This window comes from Anopheles moucheti, chromosome 2 (assembly GCF_943734755.1).
Source record: "Anopheles moucheti chromosome 2, idAnoMoucSN_F20_07, whole genome shotgun sequence".
Taxonomy (NCBI): Eukaryota; Metazoa; Arthropoda; class Insecta; order Diptera; family Culicidae; genus Anopheles; species Anopheles moucheti.
Window position 1 is genome coordinate 24681822 of NC_069140.1, and position 22936 is coordinate 24704757.

Genomic DNA, 22936 nt, shown 5'->3' on the forward strand with positions numbered 1-22936 from the left:
ATTAATTAATATTCAATCGTAGATATTATAGACACCACCATTACATATTGGATCCCGGTTTTTTAATGAAACACCCTTTAATGTGCGTATTTTGTCCGGTATATGTTGAACAAAAAAAATAATAATCGGCGGATAAAAATGACCATAACGGAGACGATTGGAAGCAGCTTGAATACTAAATTCGGATCCTTCTTCCCACGGGCTTGTAATGGATTGTTTTCATTTACTAAAATCGATACCCTTTACGTACATGTTTGAATTAAAAGCAAGCACGAACGATTACTATGGTCCAACGGTTTGAAAAGTCAGTGTAACGTAACGGAAGGTTGATCGCGAATGCCAACAGTGGTGAAAGCGCACTTATAATGCAGTGTCGCGCAAAACAGTTGAGCATATTGAGATTGAGACATGAAACAAAGAGAGCTGGTAAGCGGACCAAATCGAGTGAAATCTGCTTTGACTTCCCTAAAATGGCGCTATCGATGGATTCATTCAACAGCTTATTAATAACACTCTTTCTAATGCTGATAAAGGAGGCGGCGGCAACAGCAGCAGCCGGTCGGTCGCCCTCCTTGGAATCAACACTTCCAACGCCGGACGATGAGCAACGGAAGACATTATTAAGGATGCAACCAATCCAGTGCATCCTAATTCCATCCTCCATCGCCTCCCGAACACACCCCTCACTATCGGTGATTTATACATCTTGCTTGCAGGTACAGATTTTTGTGTGCGAATGCTTTCCTAAGTGAGGTATTTAAATGAAATATACAATTTAGAAAGGGATTCCACTGCAAACCGTCGTCGTCGGCAGCGAAACGGTAACGATTCCGGTGATAACTTTTCATTACTATAGCAAACATTTGATTCATAACGAAACGAAACGCGGTTTAGGAAAAAAGAGAATTGTATGACTGTCCCCCCCATTCCCCCTCGTATCACAAGCCGCGGCGGTATCTTCAGCGCGCGGCAAATTCGTGAGGAGAATAACACATGTTTGCCGACACGTGCAATGCGGCACAGTAACATTCAAACATACTATTTAGAAACAACGGAAATACAGAAGACTGGATCTTTTATGTTCTTTTACACCAGCGACACTAAAATAACGTAAATGAATTTCGAACGTGATGAATGTGCGCGCGAACGAGCCAAAACGAGCCATCGCCGGTACACTCCAAACTCGTTTGCTTTGTTGCCTCACTTCACAGCAAAAATGGAAGTGTGCGTGAAAAGACTAATTAATTACGAAGGAATCTGTTAGGATAAAATTTTGCATATATATTACATTAGATGAGATACAATGCAAACCGAAATATGATGATGGGTGTGTGTGTGTATAAAAAGATGTCCAAAATTACTTCGATGGTCCCCCAACATTAAATAAGCGAAAAGGTGATATACTTTGCATACCAATAACTTGCACTAAGCTTGTTTTCGTTTTTGACATATGTAGCTATAAAAAGGCGGGCGAAGCAAAACTATTTTTTGAACTGGTTCATTAACATTAGATATCGAGCGAGATGATGATGATGTGTTTACTTCTCATCCAAAGTGACGTAATGCTTATTTTGCCACCTTTTCCCCCAAATTCAAACACTTACCTAGTAGTAGACTAACTAAAATATATTGAATTTACTAAATGTCAGTAGAGTTTTTCGTCTTTCAATACACTTCAATACATTCAACACACAGTTCAAGTACACACAAAACGTAACCTATATTGAACAAGATTGAAATTCCATTCAAAATCCTATGACCACAGACACACACTTTGTCTGGAAGTGGAAGTCAGTGTGACAGTGCGATATTCTTAAGCTGCACTGGCGAACAAAACTTAGACGCTAAAAATGAATGCCAGCAAACCACGCTCATTACATCGTGAACTGGAACGGAAATTACCTCACTCATCCCCACATCTCTCGGTAAGCATACGCGAAAAGTAATGGAGCATTTACTTACACATAAAGTTAATCGGTACGGCAAAGAACTGAAGCAAAAGAGACTTGAAACCAATACTGCTAGGTATTAGAAGTAACGAAAGGACTTCACCAATTTGTGACAACAAAATTATGTACGATAAAAGGGTAATCAGAGCAAACCAGTGACACATGCAGCGAAAGAGCTAAAATGCAGGGTTCGTCGAACCCCGCGTCAAGCAGCAGGGAGGATTCGAGAACGATTTATTTATGGTAAATATCATATTAGACACAAATTGGAAAATTATAACAATAGTAAAAGAAAATATGTAACATGCAACACTAGCATAGAATTAGAAACCGTAGGCTTCCTATACACGTGAGAGCACATTGAATAACGACGAAAAAGCAGAGCCAGTTTCCCCTCCTTGTTTGGAGGATGGCACGCAGCATAAATACACTAACGAATCAGGAAACCTGTAATAATAAACTTTAAAGGGATAAACTATATATGATATTAGTAATCAATCAAACAACAAACCACGTGCAACATTTCAGGGTGAAAACAAAACCACTCAGCGATCGCATCAATAATGCTCCAACTTAAACGACAAACATGAATGAAACATTAGGGGAAAACCTCAACCACACACATGCTTAATATTACGTACTGCACTTTGTTCAGAGACACGAGTCGAGTGGTAGAGAAATTGCAATACTAAACATGGTAATTTCCAGCAAAAGCAATCGAACGGAAACGGTCACGCTAAAATCTGTGTATTGTCAAGCAATATAAGGAAGTCCTTTTTTGTGATGAGAGTTTCTTTGCACACATAGTTCATCAGCAGTTAGAAAAGGGGGAAAAACATTTAAATTTGTTGTTTTCTTCAAGTTGTACAGTGAGCGATTAACAAGGTTTAAAAAAGATGATCGTAATGATCGAAAAAAAAGGATCTACACAATAATTTAAAATCAACTGACGAACGTAACGAAAACAATACTGTATGAAAAACAAGTGCACACAGAAGCATTAACTGGTGAGTGAGAGACAGGTAGTGAGCGTGGGCGCGCGTGTCAACAACACGTAAAAGATAAATATTTATTTCTATAGAACACATTATTACAAACATTACATCTCTGTTCATGTTCATCATCACGATCATCGTCATCATCATCATCATCATCATCATCGTTAGCAGTTTTGCGTTTGTTTATTATTCCATGTACAATTGATCACGTTCACTCAACAACATGTACACCACACTACACTCGATCGGACGACACTTGACACTGTTTTAAATGTACGATCCCAACAATGTCGTTATTTTGTTCTGTATGTTCAGTTCAGCATTTATTATCATTTATTTCATGTTACATTCGTACCCTTAGGTACGGATACTTTGTCCTAAGCGTCCGGGCTAATCACTATTTCCCGAAACAATATTCCTTATCAATTAAATAAGAATCATGCGTAGTAGTGTAGTGCCCTGTAATGCCATATTCGGTTACAGCAACGGGATGACGGAGGGAAAAAAAACGTTTGTTTTGCTATGTTAAACTACGTTACATATTATATGTAAGCGATTAGTGTTTTCGTTGGCTTAAGACGAAGAAGCGGACGATTATTCAAACACACAACCACACGTACCTAGAGGGGGAAGAGGGCAGATATGTGAGCGGAAGATTCTGTGAGAGAGACGGTTGAAGAAAAGGCACGAACAAATATTCCTACAATTAGCACATGTATTTAAACTGTAGTACCATTTTATTCGTAGATCTTAGTCCCAATGCACTTTATCTCCTATATGAACAACTCGTCGAAACGCGCATGCTATATGTAAGACATTTAAATGATTAACAAACAAAGCAAAAGCACACCCCTAAATGAATCATTCAAATAGAGAGCTGACGGGGTGTATGTCCAACTACTGCAGAACGCGTGGTGTTGTTCCGCATTGGTGGGCGCAAGCGTGTTCACCTTCGTTTCACTCTCTTGGTTTGCAAGCATATTTACACGCGTTCAATTACCTCTCTACAACAAACGATTATGTGTTTATATTGAAGTTTATGTTACATATAATGTGAGTGGTATCAATCGAAATTATGTTTCGAAGATTTCGATTGCTTGCAATCGAATGACAGTTGTGTGGGGTCGAACGGAAATGGAGACAACATTTCGGAGTGTGATGTGCGAACTGGATGCTACCATCCTGTGATGCACGGTTTGATAATTAATAATACTTACCACAATTAAACCAGTGTACCAACCCAAGAAGAGCGTAAATATGTCTAAAGATTGTTTCACTGCGTAGACTTGCATCATCGAACCTCTCCTTCAGCACATCTATTCATCGTGAAATTTGAATTTCTTTTTGTGTAATCCTAATATTATCTCTTATGTTTTTTAATGTGTGTTCAACCCTGTACAACAACTCGTACAATACCGATGGCAAACTCGATAATTGGGCAAATGTTACCGACGAAATTCTTGAGCTTTTCGCAGCTTCTTCTGAGTGGTTTTCTCAGCATTCTCCTACTGCAACACTGCTACGACACTGAAGATGTGTGAAAAATGTACTAACTGTGACGAACAACCCGGTCGCCATGTTTCGAGCGAATCTAAACAACGGCACCCAAACACACCATTCAAATCGTGATGTGATTATCCACTGCTGGATGTAAATGTAACCTCAAAAAGCAAAGCAAAGCACAATTGTGATGATCCTCCAACTAATCTTCAAACTCCTTTCAATGCATGCATGTTTCGGAGGCTTCGGGGTGTCCAAGAATATCTTGTACTTCTGGTGGCTACCTGCAAGCGAAATTGGAAGGCATTTGAAACATTTCAACGCGCACTGCGTTTAATATTTTGAAGCAAAACAAATAAAAAAAAAACAAATCGTGACATGAATGATGTGATCAGGTTTCGGAACACCAAAAAAACATCCTAATTCTTCTCTAAGATGGAGCTGCTTTTAAAGCAACAAGAAACAATCAAAACCACCCTCCCCCTTGCAAAGCAATAGCATCGCAGATTGTGATACAAATTTCGAAGAAAAAGCATTACCAAAACACTTCAATAATATCATTCAAATGATTGAGTGTGTGATGTGACAAAATTCTTTTCGAAAAGGAATAAAAACAAATCCTGCTATACATTACTGTGACCAATAGTGTGTTTCAAACATTCATGATATCCTGTTCCATCCTCGAATGGAATCGGTACAACCATTGTCGTGTGATTTTAAAAAAACGGTGAACACAAAGCATCACTAAAAATCTCAATCTGTGAATTTCGATTGTACTTTCGCTAAGCAAACAAAAGAACCGATCGAACAAAATTGTTCTTTTCTTTCCATTCAGTAACTGAATCTATCTGTGTATGTGATGAAATGAACATAAGAGCCAATAGCCGCCCCTGGACATGTTCATGTAAATTAGTACTTCTCTGTGAATCCTGACGCAACTCCGTATCCGGCCACCAATGATGTACGTGCGACAGAAAGCTATTTGATTGTTATAAAATTATTTTTAAAATTGTGATGTGTGCATTTTGATAACTTCTTGAGATAAGATAAGGACCCTACTCTACTTCTTAGTGTGTTACAGGTGTATTTTGGCTAAACATTTCCAAATTATTCTCTTATTTAGACATAGCATATAAAGTGAAGCACAAAATTTTCGCAAAAATTCCATTTTAAAATAAAACATCCTTTAGATAAGCTGAACGTTTCTAACTCTTCTAAACATAATTCATGACGTGTGGTTCTTTATTTGTATTAGCATTTTAGGCTTACGTGTCTTTTTCACGTTTTTTAAATTCTTAACCGTGTGTGTTTTTGTGTGAAAGTGTTCGATGTGTAAAAGTGATTAATGAGAGAAATCTGTACCTATTTGATAAATTTAAGACAAACCCCAATTAACAACAAATAGCTTTCTGATGCTGCAGTGTGATTGTTCGTTCCGTTGGTGGTGCGTGATGCGAATTTGCTGGGGTGTGTAGTTTAAGACATTCATTCAAAAACAATTGCATGCATTGCTTCTGATGAACTAAAAATCTTTCATACTCGTCACTGTGAATCGGAGGATTCGAATTTATGCGCTTCGTATTCTCAAAGAATCGGCCTAAATTCTTAACGATGGTCCACCACCCCGTCGTCGTGCAGGAAGGTCACAACTTCTCATGCACAAAAGCGACACATCCAACGATGGCCTTCGATAAAAGAGGAGTTGCACTCGATAAAAGCACTTGCCCGCACACACAACCAAATACTTCATCGATCGGCGATACACCCGTGCGTGTGGTGCAGTTTGGGAGACAAACAGGCGAATATAATCGGTAACATTTCCCCTACAAATGGAGTTTGTCATTGGGCGTCATACGAGAGTTGGTTCATTTGTCTCTTTCCTTTTGTTCCCCGCATTTACGTAGCACGCATTTTATAAAACGATACATCTCAAAGGCACTACAATAACTACAATATATAAAATAGATTGCAAGGCGCGACCATACACGCAAAAGAGGATTTACGATTGCGCTGTAGTAAACGAATTCTACCAGAAATACCTCATTAGCAAATTTTCGTTAACTGTTTTCTTGTTCATTTTATATAGAAGCAAAGGAAAACGGATGTCGCGCTGGCAGAAAGTAAATAACGATATACGACGATATGGAGAACTTCACTAACAGATATTACACAAAACCATGTACTCACTCGAAGAACCCTGTCCCTGCTACTGTATCTACGGACGCTGCCAATTATCAGTGCATGTAAATCATACAAATTACACGTGACAAGTCAGAACCATACCGTCCCGATACATTTTTATGATGCATTTGGTTTTGTTTGTTGTGCATTCAGTTCAAAAACAAAACACCATTACACACTGTCCATTATTGTATGTTTAATGGCAATTTTCGGAATCGGGCATCGATTTTGGTGGTGGGCACACGAACGAGGGAGATGAAAATGTGGACACAAATCTATGTGTGTTGTTTGGTTATTTCGTGTTTCACATGTTTCACTTTGGCTCTCACTATGGATGGATTTATGATGCACTATTGCGACTCGCAATAGATATCTTTGCTTGTGTACCAGCAAAACGATTACATACATTGCCATATTATTCATTACCAATTTTACCCAATAACAACAAGTCCCCATGTTCCCCACGTTTTGCGTCAATGTCGACACATTTATTTCCCTTTTTCCCTCGAGTTATTATGTAGTTGGATGTTTGTTTTAGTGGAATTTTACATTGTTCTACCGGTATTCTCGTCGTAAATGTATTGATTATGTAATTAATTTTGCTAACATTCGTTTCGCTAGCTTTTGGGCTAAGTAAAAATACATTTAACAAATAAATAAACACTTTAAGCATAATCTTATATTTGAATTCACTCTCGATAGTAGCATAAATCAATCAGCGAAGGAATGGAGAGATGGAGAAAAGGAGGACAGCTTAAGATGAAACGCGAAAGAGAAAGAGAGAGAGCGAGAGTGTGTGTAAAGGAAAATGCGAAGGAATGTGTATCATCCTTTGATTGAAAGTACAAATTGTTTAATAATTACTTTTACTATTATTCTACGTATTATCATTATTATCAATTATGAATTCTATTGATTATTATTACTTAACGAGATTTAATCGAATCTTTAAGCTATTAAAATAAACCTACACACCTACGAAACACACCTAATCGCACCTAGCCACAGCCGGCAGAGGAACAGGAAACAGATTTATAAGTACTCGCGCAGCATAGGAAGCGTTAATGCATTTGAAACTTAATTCCTTTAACTAATTGTTACGTTCAGTTGCTCGATTTGCTAAAAGGGCGGCCGGCAGCATTACATTTTCTCGTTCCTTTTACGCGTGAACCTGCGGGAAGCGATGCTTTTGTTTTTGTACATTTGGGTTCATCTAATTAATCGCGATACTATAACGTACGTGTTTAGCGGCAGCCGGATATTGTTTGTAGCATTATGTGTTAGTATGTCGTTTTATTTCCCCGGCAGCGCTCAGAATCCATGCAATTATGTTCCGTTGTATCGATCGATATAATAATACCCAACAAGCATAATACTAGCGGTTAATTGTTTGTTTGTTTTTTTTTGTTGGGGGTAGCACACGCTTACTAGAAGTTTTTTTTTATCTTGTCTGTTTAAGTGTATCTCATAACTACGCAAATAACTATTATTCCTAATTCGTACCCATTGCTATGTTTAGTTTTAAATACCAGGGGGTTAATAATGAACACTATTATTATGAGCAGGGCAAGCGAGATAATAGCAAAGGAAGTGTTTAATCGTAGTAACAGAATAATGGATGATAATTCAATAGTAAACGTTTAGTGAATTATATTTAATCTATTTGATTTTTGCTTAAGAGCGATCTCCCTACGCACATGTCACGTACCTTTTAATGCGCCTTGTACAGGGCCGTTTACTAACAAACATATATAAGCTTCTGGAAAGGGAGAGAGAGAGAAGGAGAGAGTGTGTGTGTGTTTGTGGGGTTATGCAAAAATATGCTTAATCGTTTCGGGATTTAGCGTTTGCTTAACTACAGTGCCCACCACCACCCTCCTCCTCCTCTCTCAACCCTCTCAGTGAAGCTCAATGTTTTGCTAAATGTTATATAGACCATTTACTACGTTTCTTTCTTACTTTTTTTTAGTTTTTTGTATTATTTTCGTTAAACAATTCCTCCCTACCCTTAGCAAAATAAGGGACGCGCGCGGCGGGGGGTTGGAAGATGATTATTTTAGAAAGGCCGTTTTGTTAAGCGTGTATTTGTTTGCTTTCACTAAATATATATGTTTGGCACAACCAAAGGAATTTGATAGGGGAAGCGGAGGGAAGAAGGAGAAAGTGGCAGTGTTTCAACCGTGCGCGTGTGCGTTTCCTTCTTCGTTTGTTTTGTTTTAAACTATAAACAGCATTTTGAACGAACGGAAGTGTAAAAGAGAATACTTTGTACCTTTTTGCTAAACGAATAGAAGAGACATGTTTGATGAGGGTGGAACGGATGCAGAACGAGTTTTTAAACACCCCTCCCCCTCCCCCCCTTCCAATCCACTACTATTAATACTACAACACTACTATTACTACAACAAACTACTACTGCTACTACCGGCTGCTACATGTGAAGCAAGGAGATGTGTGTTTGAGCGAAGAGCAATGGAGGGGATGAGTAGTATAGGGCGAGTCGAAAATGTTGGTACAGTTCCGAATAATTTAAGCAAATGACAAACATATATACAAACAAACGCAACACGTAATACAAACAAAGATACATATAAATTGACCATGGAATGGAAGAATTTACGTAGATTTATCGATGTTTTTCGCTGTTCTGTTTCGCTTGCTATAGAGAGCTTCATCCTTTCCTTTTTTGTTTGTCTTCCTCTACACAATATCGTAATCGAACAAATATATTATATATATTATGAAAAAACAAACAAACAAACAAACAAACAAGAGAAACTACTACAAAACCATGCAAGGAATAGTATCTTGACGCATAGAAATTTATGTCACACTTGCAAAAACAAAACAAAAAAACAGCTGCATTTTTGTCACTGTGTTTAAACAGTTTATATATATATATGTGTGTGTGTGTGTGCGTGGGCAAAGGCAGAGGTATGGGAATGCGCTGTTAGAATACCAGTAATTTGTTGTGAAAGTGGATTTTTATTGTGGAACAATGTAGTCGTGCGTGTGTGGTGGGGTGGGGGTACATGTGTCAGGCCAAAACGAAAGTAGAAATACAAACAAACGGTACAACTAGCGGAGGATTGTGGAAGGCGGAAGTAGAAAGGGGGGTTTGGAGACGTGTTGTAAAATGGAGACGGCAGGGAATAATTTGTGTGGCAGAGGAAGGAGAGAGGGACAAAGTTTATCCACTGTTGAGACACATCTGTGAACAAATGCGGGAACATATTATGCAGGGCCGTTGCAGTGTAGGATCGTCATTTGCATTGCATTTACTTTCGTTACTTTGGTTTGGCTTTTCATGTAAGCAGCGGGGGGGGATCGCACTTTAAACACCTCCAAAAACACTCGGACAAACTCCATTGGCAATGTACACTACTGTCCATAAAACTCTCATCTCATTTTCACCATTACCAATTGGCGTTTCTTCGTGCGGCATTACTCACATACTCCCTTTGATCCATCCAATCATCCCCATCATTCTTATCATGTTCGAATACTTCTCTGTAAGCGTAAAAATGTTGTAGGCAGGCGTGCCGAGAGCGATTGTCGAATCTCTGGCAGGGGTAATAGTTAGCAACAGCATTCTTTGTTTCGCATCTTACGTTTCTGTAATTCTTACTAGTGAAAAGTACCAGCGTGAGTGAAAGTTTGATACTTTTAACCCCAGTTCGTTTCCGAATAGTGAAGTCAAACAGTAGCTTCAAAAATATTACCAAACAAAATGAAAAAAAAACAACAAACATAGTAATGCACATGCACCAACGGAAATCACTGAACGCTTACAAAACATAAGCAAACCACAAAAGAAAACAAGTTTAAAAACAAAAAAACCAACAAGTGTACAACATAGCAAAAATGTTTTTTTTTGTTTTGTTTTTTGAATAATGATGCGTTATAGAAGAGAGGAAAAATAACTACTTGAACAGTAAAAGAAGGAGAAAAAAAATACAACATTAAAAACAAAATGCCATGAAAGCAAAAGCTTTGGCGAGGTGTAATATGCGTTTGGAAGCAAACAAATGAACGCATCACATACCAATAACATACCTATCAAAGACTTTCTTATTTAAAAAGTGAAAATATCCATGAACAAAAAAGAATAAAATGACTGAAAGCCAAGAACGAAGAACAAGGAAGCGCCAGGAATAAGCGAACGGAGAACAAACAAAATGGAAACAAAACAGTAAAAAAAAAGGTACGATGTTATTTGTCGTTTAAACTTTCAAAACAAAAAAAGGCTTTTTATATTGACTGTAAGGAAGGTTACAAAGCGGGGAAAGCAAATGATATGCGACAGCACGAAACAAAACCGAGCGAGAAAAGAGGTGTGTACGCGTGGAAAGTGAATGTTAATTCTACAAAATATATACGATATATACGACAACACAAACCTTATTAATGCTAAAATTAAACATAAAAAAAAAACTAAACAACTAAGCAGCTGTTGTGCAAAAAAAAAAAACAAACAAAACATTTCTTCTAATGCAAACCCGTACACACATTTCCCATTTGGCGTTCTAATGTCAGAAGGCTCACGAGCAGGTGTTGTATGGGATGAAACTATCGTCGGAAGTAAAACTCCATGAAAATGAACTACGTGGCATGCAATAAAATTCCACTCTCTATATTAATATTATACAAATATTGAAGCCAAGTAAAAGCGCCGAAAAACAAAACCCGGTAAACGAAACCACAGCACAGAAAACAAACTGACAAAAACGAACGCTCTCGTGCAAGCTGAAACATTAACACTGTTTAAGGAAAAGCAGCAACACTCAACCGAAGGCGTCAAAAGCCTCTGTGAGTCCGAAACCCCCAACGAACGGACCTCATTTTCTTATCGAACTTGGAACAAAATGCAACTCATGAACAACACAGCAAGAACCACATACCATTGCGAACTTGGTACACATGGGAATGGAACACTTGGCTTGAAATAAAACAGCAAGAGAAAAAAAAACCTACATTAATAAGAAGTATAAACAAATGTTAGACTTAACAAAAGCACCGCTCAGTGTGCTACCTATCGATGTCAAGTTCTCGGTTTGCAGGATGATTATATGAATAAAACATTGAAAAATAATTCGTAAATGGTGTAAGATTATTTCTGCCGGAACAGTTGAAGGAAATGTGACAGAAGCTGCAAACTGTATAACACTTTTGGTAAGGTAAGTGACGAAGTTAGACGAGTTAAACATTAATTGGTTTATTGGTTTTGAAGTTGCTACATCCTCGAAGGACTCGATCGAATTACTTCCGTATTTTGGTATGAATTAGAATTGGGAATTGGAAAGAAAATTATAAGAGTAAATTATTTTTAATTTCAATTATTAATTCTTCGTTAATCTTTAATCATATTACTATATTTCTCAGTGGAGGATCAATCCGCTGGGAGGCCCAGGGCGGAATTATAAATGGGTTCTCTAATTTAAAAAACGATGAATTTGGGGGGCATTGAGGCCCTTGAAATGAGGCAAAACTAAAGGCGCAGTAAGAAGGGGCATTACAAACATTTGTTGGGGCCTCCAACACGGCGTGGCCCTAGGCGACCACTTACTCCGTCAACCGTTTGATCCGCCGTTGATCCCTTTTCTCAACTCAACCACGAATCCGAAGATCAAACTATTAAATAAACTTTAATGTTAATATCACATATCACATATATCAGCAGATTGACTCACGGTACTGTTTGCCTCCCACATTCCCACACGGTTATTCTTCTTCTTGATGACATTCTTTGTTAGGGGACAACAGAGAGCAAAATGGAAAGAATTAATCACCGTAAGTATTTAATGTCCACCTCACGAATGCTAGAGGAGCGCACGGTCAGCTCAGTCGTCATTTTTGAAGCGCTTTTCCTTTCGTCGAAGTCTCTCCGCGCATGCGATCGGAGCCACCAAAAAGCGACCGGTTTTGTGATTTCTGACACCAAGAGAGCATCCATGGAAGGAGATGACATCAATCTGATCCGCACATGGATCCGTCATGATTGTACATAACGTATTGATATCGCATACTCACGTTATCATTCGCTTTGATGGTATTGATCAATCATCAGAATGAGAGATCTTCTACGATTGGCTATTAGTTACACATACTATCGAACAAGGGAGAGCGATCGATAGAGTAAATAGCTCAGGTACTGTGGCGAGAATCCTCCGTCTCGTTTCATCCATCCAGTTCCTACAGTGCGTCTCACAACTGTACAGCAGTTCAGATTTTTAATTATTAGGAATTGGAAGCATGGAGTGACACTATTTCCGAAGATTTTATTCATTGTTTATTGTTCAATTATTTCGCAATAATTATATCTCTTGTCGTCATGGAATGCCCGTGGGTTTAGAAGGATTCCATACATAAATATATGATTTCAATACTCCTTATTGTTATTTCCATAAAAATGAACTTGGATTGAGTCATATTAAGGTGCTAGCACATTTGGACGAACGGAAAGAGAGGAAAGATCAGTCGACGGATCAAGCGCTATGATCACTAGAGGCAAGGGTACGGCTATATGAAATGCTACCACGTGGTACGGAAATTTGTGCTACCTATTCGTTGATCATGCTCTCTTGGTGTCGGAAACCAAAAATTTCACCGTTTCTGAGCGTTTTCGACAGACGGATCGGCGCAAAATACGAAAGAGATGCAGGATCCGTTTTGCCTTTTCCCCCTTCACTCTAATGCGTTTGATAGGAATGTGAGAGGAATGTTCTTTTATAAACCTTAATTCTCACATTCCGACCACCAAAGAAATTAAATTTATGGGTATATGTGGGTATGTGCCTTGCCTTGTTACAACTATGAAAGTAAATAAACGAAAACATGGTTTGTTGCTGCATGCTATTCAGTGCCAATGCCAATCTTCTTATCGAAATTACTGAGTATTTGAGCATTTGGTATTTGTATTTGGTTTGGGTAACTTTACCAACCGGTTTGCTGCGCCCGCGACGTGTTTACCGGATGCTGTGCGCAGTGTCACTACGCGAACTGTTCCGTCCTTGCCAGGATGAACCGAAATAATACGCCCCATTGGCCACTAGGTAGGATGCATGTTGCCTTGTTTGACGATCACCGGTTGGTTTTCTTTTAAGGATACTGATCGACCATTGCAATACTTGGCTCGCGCTTGCAATTGCTGTAAGCAAGTGAACCGTGATTCCTTTCATGCTTATAGCCCGAATATAGCAGCAAGCACCATACGCCACTTGTGATGCATCTGCGAAAATGTTTATCTGCAGATTTGTAGCCGAGTTCGCTATCCCAGTTCCATGCCATCCCATCCTTCTTAAGCGACCATAGTTGCTGCATGAATAGTTTTGCGACGATTATCGTTGGACCCAGCAAGCCGTGAGGGTCGAAAATCTTGGCTATATATGACGAAACTATCCGCTTTATCAATCTGCTTGGTATCACAAGTTACAAAATTGAATCGGCCAATCGGGGCATTTTGTCCCAACTTCAAAATTCGCCAGGGGCCTCTTGTGGTACCCTTCGGTGCCCCCTCTAGCATAGGAGACTGGGCCTATGTATACAACTACTACACACATTTTTTGGGGCCCCCAACATGGCGAGGCCCTAGGCGACCGCCTACTCCGCCTACCGTTTGATCCGCCGCTGATATTTCTAATTGCCAGCTGTAATTATGGGGTTTTAAGTTCAAGCTCGTAAAGTAGAACTCATTGTCGCATTCTCTTCGAATGGAATAGCAATGTGTTGAGCTGGAATTGGAATCTTTCTTACTTGGTGAATAATATTCGAACAGAAATGGATTCTGTGTAAACCTTTCCGAACTCCTAACAAATCCTTCATTTTCCTTTGCACATTCCAGCTCATCTTATTTATAATATACCAATATATAAGTACCTTCAATTATACTGTTTCAATTGAGAGCAGGAATTACTCAGTAGCAACTGGAAACTGAGCTTAATACTGGTGCATCGGTTCAGAGAAAAAGTTCTTCGTTTTACTTTGTCGTATATAAGACAACTTTACAGGGGAATTCAATTTTCCAAGTAAGTGTCCAAGTTGAACTAGAATGCGTCTAGATAGATCTGGAACTCCTTGTTCTTTCTGGAACTTCTACAAGTGGAAGTCAATTTGGGAGAAAAAAAATCAAACATTTGCTTTCAACGATTAACTTCCGAACGAATAAGTTCCTGTCCGGTCGAATACAATTCTTTGCAATCTTCCACCCCTCCACTTGGCATGCATCCTCCTCATGTCCTTATGTCGTGATAAACACCCGCAGGGCTACAATTAACAGCTAACCTCTGGCAGTAGCTGCTTCTCAATTCCAACCACAAAGAAACCCTAGTTCGCTCGCAAAGGAGTTGTTGGGAAAATGTCCTTTGATTTACCCACCCACCCCACCTTCAGGCATTCGACGTCGTCCCGTCGGTCAGTGTGGCCGTACGCGGCAGTACACAGTACTGGCAGAATCTTTTAATAATCATTCGTTGCGGGTTAGTGGTTGCAATAATTGCACACGTGGTCTCTTTGTTTGCAATGATCCTACTCGGGAACGCAAGTAGCACGTACTTCTGGAACGAACGGGCGCGCGCATCCCGAGACAAATTACTGACGGTGGAAGGATTCGGTACGTGCCCGAGAGCGGCAAAGCGAGGAGACTAATATGTGAGACTGTGTATCGTGAGCACACAATTAACTTATTAGTTTCAAAGGAAACCGTGCACCAGATGGGGTTCCTTGCGCACACACACTGTCTGCTGCTCGGTCGAAAATGGAGGCAGGCAAGCGTGACAAGTCGTAAATAAAATTTCCACAGCTTCCACGCAAGTGAAGCCCCGAGCGAGATGCTGTCCTTTATGTTTTGCCCCACCGTTCGTCCACTTAATGGCTGGACCAGTATTTAGCGAGTGAATGACTGCATAAATAAATAATCAGAAAACCCGGGCACCCCACTGCTACTGATCCTGTGTTGGGCCGCCAGGTGCTGTCCGGTTGGCTGCTGGTGGCAGAAACCCCCGAACGGGTGGATTATTGCTACTGACGGATGACCAAAACTCAAGGAAGCCAGCGAAAAAAAACCTTGTCGCCCGTACTGCTACGTCGCCATGACGTCGTTTCACGTGTTGTCCGGTCGAAACATACCGTATCTCACTCTACATTGCAGCCACTGGTGTGGTTTCGTTCGGTCGCCGCGAGAAACGCAACTGGACATGATACGGGCCATGTGTGTGTGTCCGTCCGTCCGTCCCGGGTTGGGTTCGGGGGTGGCTTTGTAACAAATGTTTCGGGTAACGGCCCGTTTTATGTTTTCGCAACCACACCACATCACCGCGCCCCCGTTGGTTCTGTACCCCTCGGTGTGCTGTCCTTCTTAAGGAGTTCCTTTTTTTCCTTAATCAAATGCGAACGACTGCTACTGTACTGTACCGGTTCATCACAGAAATCGTGCAAACTGTCGCATACCCAACAGTACATGTCGAGTTAGTGTTAATGTCCTTTTGTTGGGGTTTAATTGAAAACACTGCCCTTCTGGTGTGTGCGCGTTTGTTTGTTCCCGTGCGTAATGCTCTCATTTTTATTCATCTCATGACGAGACAAAGATTTTCATATAGATTTTATATTATTTCCCTTTGTGCTTTTATGAGTGTAAATGGCAGATAAATTTTACATTTCTTTGTTCCTACTAACCCATCTAATGAGACGTTCTAGATAAAGATCACTTTTATCGAGCTGTTTGTAATCTGTTTGGTAATCATTGTCATTCCGCAGGATGGTATCCAGAGATCGAAAAATGAATAATAAATAAAATAAATAATAATTTCACAACACATCTTGAAATTATTTGCATTTATGGATTCAACTTGTGGGTATGTAAACAAATGCCGGCAAAACAACAGCCACAATTGAACTACTCAGGCAAAAAAGCTCGGGAAGAGGGGAAGTATCCTTTATCTCTCTCTCAAATACCACGCGGACGGATACAGAATTGCATACAAACGAACCGATTTCCGATTCCTGGTACCAGGAGAGCTTCCAAAGCAGGAGGTAACATTAATTCCTCTCCAGCATGCACACAGCTGTTCTGCTCTCGCATGTTATCATTGAGCGTGATACGAAATTCCATACAAAACCAGCTGTTTTCCGATTTCCGATACCAGGAAAGCATCCACGGAAGAGGTAGCACCTTGTACAACAATTTTGGTCGAAAACCGCCGAAAGGTATGCAATATTTAAACACTAACTTTCCCGTTGTTTGTGAAAAATTTCTTCGAAAACTACCAGTTTTTGAATGTATAGTACCAGGAGAGCATCCACGGAAGAGGTAGCTCCTGGTACTACGCCGGAAGGTATGCAATCAACTTGCAATGCAATGCGCTGTAAGGTATGCAATGTTTATACACTAACTTTTCATACAAACCAGCTGTTTTCAGATTTCCGATACCAGGAGAGCATGTTGTTAAAGTGGTAACATCTTCCATCCCCCTCCCCCCTTCCCCCACCAAGATGGCGGCCAAGATGGCGACCAAGATGGCGGACAAGATGGCGGACAAGATGGCGGACAAGATGGCGGACAAGATGGCGGACAAGATGGCGGCCAAGATGGCGGACAAAATGGCGGACAAGATGGCGGACAAGATGGCGGACAAGATGGCGGACAAGATGGCGGCCAAGATGGCGGACAAGATGGCGGACAAGATGGCCGAAAAAAATGGCGGACAAGATGGCGGACAAGATGGCGGACAAGATGGCGGACAAGATGGCGGACAAGATGGCGGCCAAGATGGCGGACAAGATGGCGGACAAGATGGCGGACAAGAGGGCGGACAAGATGGCGACCAAGATGGCGGCCAAGATGGCGGACAAGATGGCGGCCAAGATGGCGGACAAGATGGCGGACAAGATGGCGGACAAGATGGCGGCCAAGATGGCGGACAAAATGGCGGACAAGATGGCGGACAAGATGGCGGACAAGATGGCGGACAAGATGGCGGACAAGATGGAGGCCAAGATGGCGGACAAAATGGCGGACAAGATGGCGGACAAGATGGCGGACAAGATGGCGGACAAGATGGCGGACAAAATGGCGGACAAGATGGCGGACAAGATGGCGGCCAAGATGGCGGACAAGATGGCGGACAAGATGGCGGACAAGATGGCGGCCAAGATGGCGGACAAGATGGCGGACAAGATGGCGGACAAGATGGCGGACAAAATGGCGGACAAGATGGCGGACAAGATGGTGGACAAGATGGCGGACACAAGATGGCGGACACAAGATGGCGGACAAGATGGTGGACAAGATGGCGGCCAAGATGGCGGACAAGATGGTGGCCAAGATGGCGGACAAGATGGCGGACAAGATGGCGGACAAGATGGCGGACACAAGATGGCGGACAAGATGGTGGCCAAGATGGCGGACAAGATGGCGGACAATATGGCGGACAAGATGGCGGACAAGATGGCGGACAAGATGGCGGACAAGATGGCGGCCAAGATGGCGGACAAGATGGCGGACAAGATGGCGGACAAGATGGCGGACAAAATGGCGGACAAGATGGCGGACAAGATGGTGGACAAGATGGCGGACACAAGATGGCGGACACAAGATGGCGGACAAGATGGCGGACAAGATGGCGGGCAAGATGGCGGACAAAATGGCGGACAAGATGGCGGACAAGATGGAGGAAACAAGATGGCGGACAAGATGGCGGCCAAGATGGCGGACAAGATGGCGGACAAGATGGTGGACAAGATGGCGGACACAAGATGGCGGACACAAGATGGCGGACAAGATGGTGGACAAGATGGCGGCCAAGATGGCGGACAAGATGGCGGACAAGATGGCGGACAAGATGGCGGACAAGATGACGGACAAGATGGCGGCCAAGATGGCGGACAAGATGGCGGACAATATGGCGGACAAGATGGCTGACAAGATGGCGGCCAAGATGGCGGACAAGATGGCGGACAAGATGGCGGACAAGATGGCGGCCAAGATGGCGGACAAGATGGCGGACAAGATGGCGGACAAGATGGCGGACAAGATGGCGGCCAAGATGGCGGCCAAGATGGCGACCAAGATGGCGGACAAGATGGCGGACAAGATGGCGGACAAGATGGCGGCCAAGATGGCGGACAAGATGGCGGACAAGATGGCGGACAAGATGGTGGACAAGATGGCGGACACAAGATGGCGGCCAAGATGGCGGACAAGATGGCGGACAAGATGGCGGCCAAGATGGCGGACAAGATGGTGGCCAAGATGGCGGACAAGATGGCGGACAAGATGGCGGACAAGATGGCGGACAAGATGGCGGACAAGATGGCGGACAAGATGGCGGACACAAGATGGCGGACAAGATGGCGGACAAGATGGCGGACAAGATGGCGGCCAAGATGGCGGACAAGATGGCGGACAAGATGGCGGACAAGATGGCGGACAAGATGGCGGCCAAGATGGCGGACAAGATGGCGGACAAAATGGCGGACAAGATGGCGGCCAAGATGGCGGCCAAGATGGCGGCCAAGATGGCGGACAAGATGGCGGACAAGATGGCGGACAAGATGGCGGACAAGATGGCGGACACAAGATGGCGGACAAGATGGCGGACAAGATGGCGGACAAGATGGCGGACAAGATGGCGGACAAGATGGCGGACAAAATGGCGGCCAAGATGGCGGACAAGATGGCGGACAAGATGGCGGACAAGATGGCGGACAAGATGGCGGACAAGATGGCGGACAAGATGGCGGACAAGATGGCGGACAAGATGGCGGACAAGATGGCGGACAAAATGGCGGACAAGATGGCGGCCAAGATGGCGGCCAAGATGGTGGCCAAGATGGCGGACAAGATGGCGGACAAGATGGCGGACAAGATGGCGGACAAGATGGCGGACAAGATGGCGGCCAAGATGGCGACCAAGATGGCGGACAAGATGGCGGACAAGATGGCGGACAAGATGGCGGACAAGATGGCGGACAAGATGGCGGCCAAGATGGCGGACAAGATGGCGGACAAGATGGCGGACACAAGATGGCGGACAAGATGGCGGACAAGATGGCGGACAAGATGGCGGACAAGATGGCGGACACGATGGCGGCCAAGATGGCGGACAAGATGGCGGACAAGATGGCGGACAAAATGGCGGACAAGATGGCGGACAAGACGGCGGACAAGATGGCGGACAAGATGGCGGACAAGATGGCGGCCAAGATGGCGGACAAGATGGTGGCCAAGATGGCGGACAAGATGGCGGACAAGATGGCGGACAAGATGGCGGACACGATGGCGGCCAAGATGGCGGACAAGATGGCGGACAAGATGGCGGACAAAATGGCGGACAAGATGGCGGACAAGATGGCGGACAAGATGGCGGACAAGATGGCGGACAAGATGGCGGACAAGATGGCGGACACAAGATGGCGGACAAGATGGCGGACAAGATGGCGGACAAGATGGCGGACAAGATGGCGGACAAAATGGCGGCCAAGATGGCGGACAAGATGGCGGACAAGATGGCGGACAAGATGGCGGACAAGATGGCGGACAAGATGGCGGACAAGATGGCGGCCAAGATGGCGGACAAGATGGCGGACAAGATGGCGGACAAAATGGCGGACAAGATGGCGGCCAAGATGGCGGCCAAGATGGCGGCCAAGATGGCGGACAAGATGGCGGACAAGATGGCGGACAAGATGGCGGACAAGATGGCGGACAAGATGGCGGGCAAGATGGCGGACAAGATGGCGGACAAGATGGCGGACAAGATGGCGGACAAGATGGCGGACAAGATGGCGGACAAGATGGCGGACAAGATGGTGGCCAAGATGGCGGACAAGATGGCGGCCAAGATGGCGGACAAGATGGCGGACAAGATGGCGGACAAGATGGCGGACAAGATGGCGGACAAGGTGGCGGCCAAGATGGCGGACAAGATGGCGGACAAGATGGCGGACAAGATGGCGGACAAGATGGCGGCCAAGATGGCGGACAAAATGGCGGACAAGATGGCGGCCAAGATGGCGGAGAAGATGGCGGACAAGATGGCGGGCAAGATGGCGGACAAAATGGCGGGCAAGATGGCGGACAAAATGGCGGACAAGATGGCGGATAAGATGGCGGCCAAGATGGCGGACAAGATGGCGGACAAGATGGCGGCCAAGATGGCGGACAAGATGGTGGCCAAGATGGCGGACAAGATGGCGGACAAGATGGCGGACAAGATGGCGGCCAAGATGGCGGACAAGATGGCGGACAAGATGGCGGACACAAGATGGCGGACAAGATGGCGGACAATATGGCGGACAAGATGGCGGACAAGATGGCGGACAAGATGGCGGCCAAGATGGCGGACAAGATGGCGGACAAGATGGCGGACAAAATGGCGGACAAGATGGCGGCCAAGATGGCGGTCAAGATGGCGGCCAAGATGGCGGACAAGATGGCGGACAAGATGGCGGACAAGATGGCGGACAAGATGGCGGACAAGATGGCGGACAAGATGGCGGCCAAGATGGCGGACAAGATGGCGGACAAGATGGCGGACACAAGATGGCGGACAAGATGGCGGACAAGATGGCGGACAAGATGGCGGACAAGATGGCGGCCAAGATGGCGGCCAAGATGGCGGACAAGATGGCGGACAAAATGGCGGACAAGATGGCGGACAAGATGGCGGACAAGATGGCGGACAAGATGGCGGACAAGATGGTGGCCAAGATGGCGGACAAGATGGCGGACAAGATGGCGGACAAGATGGCGGACAAGATGGCGGACAAGATGGCGGCCAAGATGGCGGCCAAGATGGCGGACAAGATGGCGGACAAGATGGCGGACAAGATGGCGGACAAAATGGCGGCCAAGATGGCGGACAAGATGGCGGACAAAATGGCGGACAAGATGGCGGACAAGATGGCGGACACAAGATGGCGGACAAGATGGCGGACAAGATGGCGGCCAAGATGGCGGACAAGATGGCGGACAAGATGGCGGCCAAGATGGCGGACAAGATGGTGGCCAAGATGGCGGACAAGATGGCGGACAAGATGGCGGACAAGATGGAGGACACAAGATGGCGGACAAGATGGCGGCCAAGATGGCGGACAAGATGGCGGACAAGATGGCGGACAAGATGGCGGCCAAGATGGCGGACAAGATGGCGGACAAGATGGCGGACAAGATGGCGGACAAGATGGCGGGCAAGATGGCGGACAAGGTGGCGGCCAAGATGGCGGACAAGATGGCAGACAAGATGGCGGACAAGATGGCGGCCAAGATGGTGGACAAGATGGCGGACAAGATGGCGGACAAGATGGCGGACAAGATGGCGGACAAGATGGCGGACAAGATGGCGGACAAGATGGCGGACAAGATGGCGGACAAGATGGCGGCCAAGATGGCGGCCAAGATGGCGGACAAGATGGCGGCCAAGATGGCGGACAAGATGGCGGACAAGATGGCGTGACCCGTGGGAGGTGGGTGGTGACCCGTGGGAGATGGGTGGTGACCCGTGGGAGGTGGGTGGTGACCCGTGGGTGGTGACACGTGGGAAGTGGGTGGTGACCCGTGGGAGGTGGGTGTTGTCCTGTGAGAGGTGGGTGGTGACCCGTGGGTGGTGGGTTGTGACACGTGGGAGGTGGGTAGGGACCCGTGGGAGTAGGGTGGTGACCCGTTGGAGGTGAGTGGTGACACGTGGGAGGTGGGTGGGGACCCGTGGGAGGTGGGTGGTGACCCGTGGGAGGTGGGTGGTGACCCGTGGGAGGTGGGAGGTGGGTGGTGACACGAGGGGGGAGATGACACGAGGAGGGAGGTGTTTCAACGGGGGAGATGACGGCTAATTGACGGCTAATCGGCGGCTTATCGACGGTTAATTGACGGCTAATTGACGGCTAATTGATGGCTATTCAACGGCTAATTGACGGCTAAACGATGGCTAATGAACGGCTCATCGACAGCTAATTGACAGCTAATTGACGGTTAATTGACGGCTAATCGACGGCTTATCGACGGCTAGTTGACAGCACTCAAGTAATCAGGCACTCATGAGTGCCGGTCACTCATAAGCGCCGGTCACTCGTGAGTGCCGGTCACTCATGAGTGCCGGTCACTCAGTAACTCAGTAACTCAGCGGCTCAGGCACTCAGGGGCTCAGGTGCCTGAGTGGCTGAGGGTCACCTTTTGAAGTACATGCTCTCCTGGTATCGGTAATCTGAAAACAGCTGGTTTGTATGGAAAGTTAGTGTTTAAACATTGCATACCTTTAGGCGGGCAACATTACCAGGTGCTACGTTTTCCGTGGATGCTCTCCTGGTACTATACATTCG